Source organism: Rhinolophus sinicus, linkage group LG07 (genome assembly GCF_036562045.2).
Source record: "Rhinolophus sinicus isolate RSC01 linkage group LG07, ASM3656204v1, whole genome shotgun sequence".
In the NCBI taxonomy this organism is placed as follows: domain Eukaryota; kingdom Metazoa; phylum Chordata; class Mammalia; order Chiroptera; family Rhinolophidae; genus Rhinolophus; species Rhinolophus sinicus.
This window is the reverse complement of record NC_133757.1, coordinates 128,400,038-128,409,502: the sequence shown is the minus strand read 5'-3', so window position 1 is coordinate 128,409,502 and position 9,465 is coordinate 128,400,038. Positions and strand designations below refer to the sequence as shown.

The following is a 9,465-nucleotide window of genomic DNA, read 5'->3' as shown; positions in this document are numbered from 1 at the left end:
ACAGTCTGGGCTTTACCTAGATGAGCCCTTCACCCCGTGGTGACAGCTTCCGCCTCGCGTCCTCCCCGTCCCCACTCACCTGGAAAGCCGCAGCCTCCTACACCCCAAGCACCCCCAGCTCACCCCCCGCCCGGCCGGCTGCCGTCCTGGCCACGCCGCCCCCGCCTGCCCACGAGTGACCAGTGCAGGCTTCCTCTGCCCTGCACCCAGCACGCCTTCGCGTCCCCACTCCAGGGAGGCTGCGCCTTTGGCTCCCGCTGCTCTGGCTGCGGACGGAAGGTCACTGCTCCAGCACTGGCCACACGCCCCTCACCCCGGTCACGGCGTCTATGGCGACTGTCCTCTCCCCCAGGGCCCATTTCTTTTCTCTCCTTCAGGACCCGGTGAGGGCCGTCTGCAGTTTCTCTCTTCCCACCAGGTGCCCACACACCACAAAACAGTCCCCCGACTCACTGGGAACCGCCATGCAAATGCCAAGGACCGAGTCCCCGTGTCCCGCTGTCTCAGCAGCGTCTCGCGGTTGTCCACACTGTTTTCTCCCGTCTTTCGGACAACACGCTCGCCTGGCTTTCTTCCGCAATGGCAGACACTCCCTCCCACTCTAACTGCTCCCATTTCTTCAGCCTGATTTAAATGTTGGGACTCTTTTTCTATGGTCACTCATTCCCCATGATAATTGCATCCAATCTCGGTGGCGTTCAATTATGTTAATGACTCAACTAAACCTCCAGCCCGGATGCTCCCCTAATCTCCAAACACAGGTATCCAACTGCCTGACTTGAAATCTACAGTGCAGACCCAAGAGGCATCTCAAAATAAACATCCAGACCCGAGCTGGTGATACTCTGCCGAAACCTGCTCCCTGACAACTGGTTCCGAGCTCAAGAACTGGCACCTCCTTAGATCAGGCCAGAAATTTGGTGTCTTTCTTGCTTCCTCTAGTTGAAATCCTATGAGCTTTACCTCCAAAGGGTAACCAGGGCGTGGCGGCCCCCCCGGCTGCCTCCCACGCCACACCACTGTCGCGTTCGCTATACAGTAGGACTGTCCCCTCACTGGCCTCGGCTTCTGCTCGTCTCGCTTCTGTTTCTTCTCAATGCAGCAGCTACAGTGCTCTTGTTAAGACAGAAGTCAGAGCTATCACTTCTCTGCACAAAACCCTCCAATAGTTTTCCTTCTCAGAGTGGAAAAAGAGTCCTTTGACCGACCTCCGAGCCCAACCTGAGGCGGCTCCTGTGGTCTCTCTCTGCCTGGGCATCAGGATATGCCCACCTCAGGGCCTTTACACTTGCTACTGACCGTTGTAGGGGAGAAAGTTTTCCTCTACCTTCGTGTCTAAATGGACACGAAACAGAAATGACTGAAGCAAGCAGCTTTTATACATTAAGACGCAGAAACAGTAAATGCGTGAGGATTCGACAGGATAAAGAAACTCAGGTCCGGGTGCTTCAACAGTAAGGACTTAAGTAGAGTGTGGGCTTGAGTAGTAAATTGGTAACAGGTAACACGGTTGTAAATCTGGCGTCTCGTCCTGAGTCCCCTCTGCCTGGCGATAATCCTCTCCTTCCTCCTGGTGTGGGAAGGGGCCCGCTCCTGCCTTCAGAGGCACGGGAGGGTCAGAGGGCCTTTTTGGCACTGGCTGCTTTTAAAGTAAATTACTAAAAGTAAGCAATATGCCACGTGGGTTGGCCTGCCTGAAATGTCCTTCCTCAGAAACCTAAGTGGTTGTCTCCTTCGCTTTCTTCTTTCTTCACAAAATCGAGTCTCCGATTCAGTGAAGCCCTCACTGACCATCTCATCCAAGACGTCAAACGTAACGTACTTTCTCCGCATCACACTGTCTTCCTTGCTTTGTTTCTCGCGAGGACAGGGCATTTTGTCTCTTTGTCTCCTAGAACAGTGTCTGGGACACAGTGGAAGCTCAACAGCTCCTTGTATTTGAATGAACAAATTAATGCATTTCTCTCTTCTCTTACACTTAAAAAAGCTGGGGCTTCCAGCCCACATAGGAGCTGCCTGGGAGTTTCCAGGATTGTAAACTGCTCACGTCGTAATTACTTAAAAAAAAAAAAGAAACTCTACTGTAGCTAAAGGACAAGCTTTCAGCATCAGTGCAAAAAATTGGAACTTCTTTAGGTTTAAAGGAGCAGAAAACTGAATTTCCGATCAGAAGTGGTAAGGAACACACAGGACGTCCTGCAGCCAGGACGTGGTTCCTGGAGATGCAGACACGACGTGTTACGAGCCATTTCCCACAAGCTAATTTATATAGACACACATTAAGTTCCTGCAGCGCCTCATCCACGTTAAAACAAAATGACATTTAACAAAATGACATTATCCAAAGACCTGCTGTATATTATGTCACCAAACAAGGGATGGATCACTTATTTCCAGGGTTGTTTATTTCAGTGACTCAACAACATGAAAATGGACCCATGTTCCTTCCATTTTTCACTTGCCCTTCTAAGGGTGGATACTCTGTACTCCAGGTTAAAAGACCTTGTGGCCCCAAAATGCATGACTTGACTCTTTGTGTCACATCCAGAGGGGACAGCCACCCATGAAAGGGCTCTTGCTGTCTGTGGGGACAGAACCTCAGAAAGCAGTTTCCAGGCTCTCGGCCTCACATAGACAGGTGCTGGCTCAGGTAGTAAATGGCCATCAACTGTGATTGGATGGCCATCAGCTGTGGCTAGTTGGCCGTCAGCTGTAACCAGTGAGCCATTGGCCACTAATATAACTGCTGTGGCTATGCTAGCAGAAAGAGAAAGAATGGGGGCTAGCAAGAAGATGGTGGCTGGGCTGGCAAGCGCAAATTGCAGTTAGGATGGCTGGTTGCGGACAGTGTGGATCCAGCCTCCAGTGAGAGTATAGTGCCGCCAGCAAGAATATACTAGTATGACTCCCCTATCTATGGCTCCATGGGTGTTCCTTTTTGGCCTCACCATATCCTGCGTTCTCTTGTGGGGAGCGGGACCAGAGACCTCGCAGGCCTCCCCGCATGACAAATGGTGCAGTGAGCAGGGTCTCCCTCACGACACATGGCATAGTCGGCAGGGTATGGTGCCGGCCAAAACTCTCCAAAAGACGGTGGAGCAGTTTGTGCGTGTGAACACCCAGTCTCTGGAAGACCAGGAGGAGCAGCTGCCGGAGAGCTGGACCCCCGTGGAGGGGTGGGAGGACGTGGACGGTTCTCCCACCAGCACAGGAAAAGCCATGCAGCTGCTGGAGAGATGGACCCCCGTGGAGGGGTGGAAAGATGTGGACGGTTCCCCAACCAGCACAGGCCAGAGAAAGCAAAGGTCGTTGCGGCCCTGTGGGCTGGGAAGTTCCTGCTCAGGCAGCCCGGATGCGGGACTTATAGTCCCAGGAGGAAATGCTTGCTGAGTCCTCCATGGGAGATGGGGTGAGGTCAAGGTCGTCCCTCACCCCCAGGACAGCCCTGGTGAATGACCGTGGACTATGGGGAATTGCCTTCCATCCCTAATTTGATGGATCACTTGACTCTTTGCTTGGAAACGTACCAAGTGATCATTTCTCAGTGATCCTATTTTATCATTAGATTCATAACAGTAAAGGATATAAAGACAACAGAGGTCACACATTTAAATATGCGCCCTATGTACTCATTTTCTACTTGTTCTTTCATGATAAAAGTTAAAAAAAAAGGGCTCAGGTATCTGGGCGGGCGTGTGGCTCAGTGGTTGGAGCTCCGGCTCCTAATACTGAGGTTGCAGGTTCGATTCCAGCACCATTTGCAGTAGCTTATTGTTGCTCTCAGTAAATATATTTCCATAATAATTTCCGTTTATAGAATGCTTTCACAATCATTTCTCAGTGACCCTATTTTATCATTAGAGTCATAACAGTAAAGGATATAAAGACAACAGAGGTCGCACACTTAAATATGCACCCTCTGTACTCATTAGCTACTTGTTCTTTCATGATAAAAGTTAAAAAAAAAAGGGCTCAGGTATCCGGGTGGGCGTGTGGCTCAGTGGTTGGAGCTCCGGCTCCTAATGCCGAGGCCGCCGGTTCGATTCCCACAGAGCCAGTGAGCTGCGTGAGCTGCCGGGGAGCTGTGAGCTACCATGTGCTGCCACGAGAGGCCCAGCAGCCAGTGTGTGTCGCTGCGTATGCAGCTGAGCGGCTGCTGAGTGCTACCGTGCGCCAGCCATGAGTGGCCGGCAACCCGAGCGGCCGCAGCCATCATTGTGCTACTGTGTGTTTCCGGGGCTGCCGTGAGCTGCCGTGTGCTGCCCTGAGTGGCCGGCAGCCTGCCTGGCAGCCATCTTGTGCGGTGCTGGGCGGCGGCTGCGCTACCCTGGGCGGCCACTGGGCGGCAGCAGCGTGGGCAGCTCTGTGAGAGCAAATGGCCGCCAGGGAGCTTGTCCTACAACAACTAGACCCAAACAATGGCTTAAACTGAAAAACTGAACTGGAGGGAGGCAGGAAAAGGGGAGAAGAAGATAACTTTTAGGAATTGGCTTTCTCATTTTGGGAGCAAGTTCGAAGAGGAGCAGTTCAAAAGCGAGCAAGTTGGAAAGGGGGGAAAGGGGGAAAAAAGAATTACTTTCTCATTTACTTTCTCATTTTGGGAGCAAGTTCAAAATTGAGACTACCTTATGAGACTTAGAAATTTTTCTGTTTAGAAATTTTTCTGTTTTTGAGAACAATTACAAAAGTGGATTAGAACATGCTTGGGCAGTGAAATCAGCAGACCTGGATTTGCTAGACCTGATTTAAGAATGGTTCCTTTAAAAAAGAAACAAAAAGTATCTTGAGAGGAAATTTTAATACTTTTAAGTACATTTATTTATTTTTCAGAGGCTTTCTGCATAATGATATATTTGATCATGTAATCTTTTACATAAAGCCAACTGTTCTGGTCAAATGTTATGACAAAGCATTTGAAGTCAGTAAGAATTGTCATAAACGATTTAATTCAATCCCTTATCATACAAACAGATTGGTTTATAAGAGGATTTTTATTCAGATTGTTTAAACAATGCATACAATACAAAAATTAGAAAATATAACCTGTTTAGATAATTTAAAAAATGATAAAAGTCAGGTCCACATTACAGCTACATCAGAAAACATTGATTAGGATGAAAAACCATTAACTTTTATTTAAAACAAGAACAAATGTGCCAGACATTAATCTTCCGAAACAAATGTTACTAAATGCAAAACTCCTTGCTTGTTTTTAACTTTTTAATTGGGGAAAAAGTACTCGATATAAAGAAATATAACATTGAATATAACATTGAAATGCTTAAAACTCAAAGAAAAGTGAAAATAAAAAAAAACATAGGAGAAAATTTCAGACTTCTAAAAACACTTTGAAGTCAAGTTCAATTTATATTAAGAAAACTCAACATTTATTGAATGTTTCCTAAGGGCCAGAAAATGTGTACAGGACAAGAGAAAGGATGCATTTCTCATCATCAATATAATTCTGTCTTCCAGCAGCTTACTATTGGGAAAGAGGTTCAGTGTGAGTATACTAACAACAACAAAAATAGATTAGCGAATGAAGAGAGAAAATCCCAGAGGGTTTAAAAATCACACCTGGAAGGATCTGGAAAGCATCCTGAAGGTAGGTATTAAGTAAAAAACTGAAGGGTCTGAGATTTTGGCTTACTTGCAAGTTAACATGTGAGCCTGTCTGAATGATATATATGTAAACAATTGACTCTCGACCAATGTGGGGAGTGGGGGTGCCGATCCCCTGTGCAGCCAAAAATCCATGTATAACTGTTGACTCCCCTAGAAGTTTACCACTTATAGCCTCCTGTTAACTAGTAGCTTTACTGATAGCATAAACAGTCAATTAACACATATTTTATTTGTTACATGTATTATACACTATATTACAATAAAGTAAGCTGGAGAAAATAAAATGCTGGGCGGCTGGTTGGCTCAGTGGTTAGAGTGCGGTGCTCCTAACACCAAGTTCTCCAGTTTGATTCCCACGTGGGCCAGTGAGCTGTGCCCTCCACAACTAGATTGAAAAAAAACAAACACAAAACAATGACTTGACATCCTGGGAAAACACCCCTTTCCCCAATATGCCCCCTCCAAAAAAGAAAATGTTAAGAAAATCATCAGGAAGAGAAAATACATTCATGTACAGTATATATGTATTGATACTACAGGTTTACATCACCTGTTTAGAGGAGGAATTGTCTGCCAATACCTACATCAATATTGTCTTATACGATACAAAACACTATATATGTTATAACTATTACAAACACTAGACATGAAAAATAAAAACAATTGTGAAAAAGAAATTCATATTTATTTACAAGTATAGCAATTCATGAACCGATAACGAAAAAGCAGCAATATGATTGCTTAATGGTTGCCTAGTGTAATTGATGCGATTGCTTATTGGTAGTAAGGAAATCTCTAAAAAAGTTTCCAATATATTTACTGAAAAAAAATTCTGCATATAGGTGGACATGCACAGTTCAAACCTGTGTTGTTTAAGGGTCAACTGTACTGAAAAAATATGGGAACCCTGTGTCAGAGACAAAGACCAGTTATAACTCTGATAAAAGCAGTAGCCAGAGCAATATCTGACATTGTTTTTTAAAGCCTGGATCTCCGCACAGAGACACGGTGAGAGACTGATGGTACCTGCACACGAAGTGGGGTGCATCACAGAAGAACTCAGGAATTAGGCAATGCTGGTCTTACCTAGACCTGCTGGTGACTTATCCGTTCTCCCTGCAAATGAGAAAAGAGGCCTTATATTTATGCTGGAAGGAAAACAAATCTTCCTTAGGGAGGAGAAGGGGACATTACTTTCCTGGAATGGTTCCTGGAAAAAAATACATAAATAAAATAAACAAAGCTCTCTACTATTTAATATAGTGGTCAGTAAAAGAAATTTCCCCCCACTTTTCATAAAGGTTTGCCATGATGGGTGAGAACAGTATTTAAGAGGAAGTTAGAGAAGACAATCACACTCTCTGTGACAAATTTAGTCCATTGGGTGACATTTATGGGTATGAGGCTCAAAATGTGCCCGGTAAAATTTTATGATTTTTCCTGAGAGCCTCTGCCTCCATGTTACTACTATGTCCTAAAGAGTTAGTTTGTTAGAGATACGGAGTCATAAAGCAGCATGAAATTGTCAGAAAACTGCATGGTGACCTCGAACAATTACGTTTAGTGGAAAAAACATTCAAGGTGAGAAGAGTAAGGATACAAGACGGAAGTGTCAAGGGTGTGGAGATTTCCTTACTAAAGAATAGAATTTTAAACCTGGTGATTTCTCTGGTTTCTTACAATTCTAACCATCCATGCTTACCTTTCCCAGGTAAATTAATTGTATTTGCCTACATTGAAAATTGTGACAACTTAGTTCACTTAGGTGTGGCTTGTCAGATCTTAATAAACAATCTCACACTTATCAATGTTTTGACATTATCAAAAATATATAAAGTCATTAGTGACTTTGCACTTAGGAGGTTTCTCACAATATTTTTGGCAATGGAAGACCAAGTGAAGGTTGAACATAGTCATTTTCTCTCATTAAAATACTGTCCCAAAGAATCCTGCATGTTAGAAGTTTATCAACAAATTGCAGCTCAAAAGTTATCTTCTCCTCTGTAAAATATTTTCAGCAATTTCAGTCATATTTGAACTGTTTTCTGTGTTATCAGTACAATTATAAAGGATGCTGTAGACCGGCATCATACTCAACATAAATATATTTTATTCCGTGTGCTGTGTTTCCATATCTATTTTTGCTACTGTGGAAGCTCCCTGAGCACATGTCTAATTTCGTTGGAGATTCCCTCTCTCTCATACAGCTTCTCATACAGGTAAATTTATATAGAAGTAAAGTAATTACATAACTTATACAGTATAGAATATCGTGTTTCCCAAAAAATAAGACCTCACCGGAAAAAAAGCCCTAGCATGATTTTTCAGGATGACATCCCCTGAACATAAGAACCACTGCGTCTTTTGGAGCAAAAATTAGTATAAGACTCGGTCTTATTTTCGGGGAAACATGGTATGTATTCTCATCTAAAATAATATTGATATGCATCATCTCATGAAAGATAAAACTGAGAAAATAAATAACAATCATAATTATAAAAATAATTAATGTGTCCATAAATTAACAAATTAAAAACAAATGTATGGAGAGTTCCAGCTGAAAAAAAATAGACACTTTAGAATTGGAAGAAATCTTCATGCTGATATTCTATTTCACTGAGTCCAGTAATTGTCACTGTTACTGACAAATGAGGCTCAGGAAATAAGAACGTTCACAACCAAATCAGCCAACATGGCGAGCACTTGGCCCTGTCTTTTGATTCTGTACTGATTTCTTAAATTTTTATTATACAGATTCAAGTTTGAGAGAAGACCTGTAGAAACTATCAGTTTATAGCTTAAATAGCAAATAATGATGGATACACAAAATAATATGCATGTTTGTAACATTGGTAAGAGAAACATTATTAGGAAAATGTCCAATAGTAATTTATGAATTCATTATAGGGCTAGTTGAACATTATTCTAACTTCTGAGTTTAGCATCATCACAGGATATCAAGCTATCTCAAAAATGCAAAATGTATAGTTACGACACAAAAACTGATACACTATTGTTCTACATTTAATATGGTCATTTAAAAATTTTATGGTATAGTTCAGGTTGGATCACACAAAGATGGAAAAAATTGGGAACAAATTGAGTAGTTTAAAATAATAATGAAACAATATTTGATTGTAGCTTTGAATGTATGATTGTAGCTTTGAAAAATAATACATTTCAGTTAATGTACCTAAAAGTGAAATCAGATATAAACAAAGTACAGAGTCTGACATACAGCTTTCTAACTTTTATTTTCAATTTAAAACTCTTTTAATGTTTATAATTTTCATATTTCATACTTGTTTCTAAAAGTATACATTATTTCAGGAATTTTCTAGAATCCTGCAATTGCACAAATACAGTGTGAGCTTACATTCTATTATTTTGAAAAATTGGACTTAGTAAAAATCGCAACTTCTCAGCAACTGTGTGTGTGTTAAATGCCATTGAGTCAGCTCTGACTGCTGGCATCCCTGTGAATGCGTGTTCTCTCCTCAACAGCCCTGCTGGGCTCCTGGAGACGCACTCCTCTGGCTTTTTTCATGGAGTCAATCCATCTCATATTCGGCCCTCCTCTTTTCCTGCTGCCTTCTATTTTTCCCAGCATGGCTGTCTTTTCCAAAGAACCCTGCCTTCTCATGATGTGCTCCATGTAGGATGCCTGCAGTTTTGTCATTTTTGCCTCAGTGATGTTTCAGGCCTAGTTTTCTGTAGGACCCACTTGTTCATCTTCCTGGTGCTTCAGGATATCCATTGAGCTCTTCTCCTAAACCATATTTCAAGTGAATTATTTTGTTTCCTGTCTTCACTGTCCCGCTTTTGCGTCCATACATACTA

The 9,465-nt window shown here is 43.0% G+C and overlaps 1 long non-coding RNA gene across 1 annotated transcript; it reads right to left on the bottom strand.

Moving 5' to 3' along the window:
- Positions 1–5,835: 5,835 nt before the first annotated feature.
- LOC141572772 (uncharacterized) lies at positions 5,836–8,573 on the bottom strand. The gene is made up of 2 exons (XR_012498271.1): positions 6,712–8,573; positions 5,836–6,010 (listed from the first exon to the last, which is right to left on the bottom strand). It is a non-coding gene; the product is annotated as an uncharacterized LOC141572772 (long non-coding RNA).
- Positions 8,574–9,465: the final 892 nt, after the last annotated feature.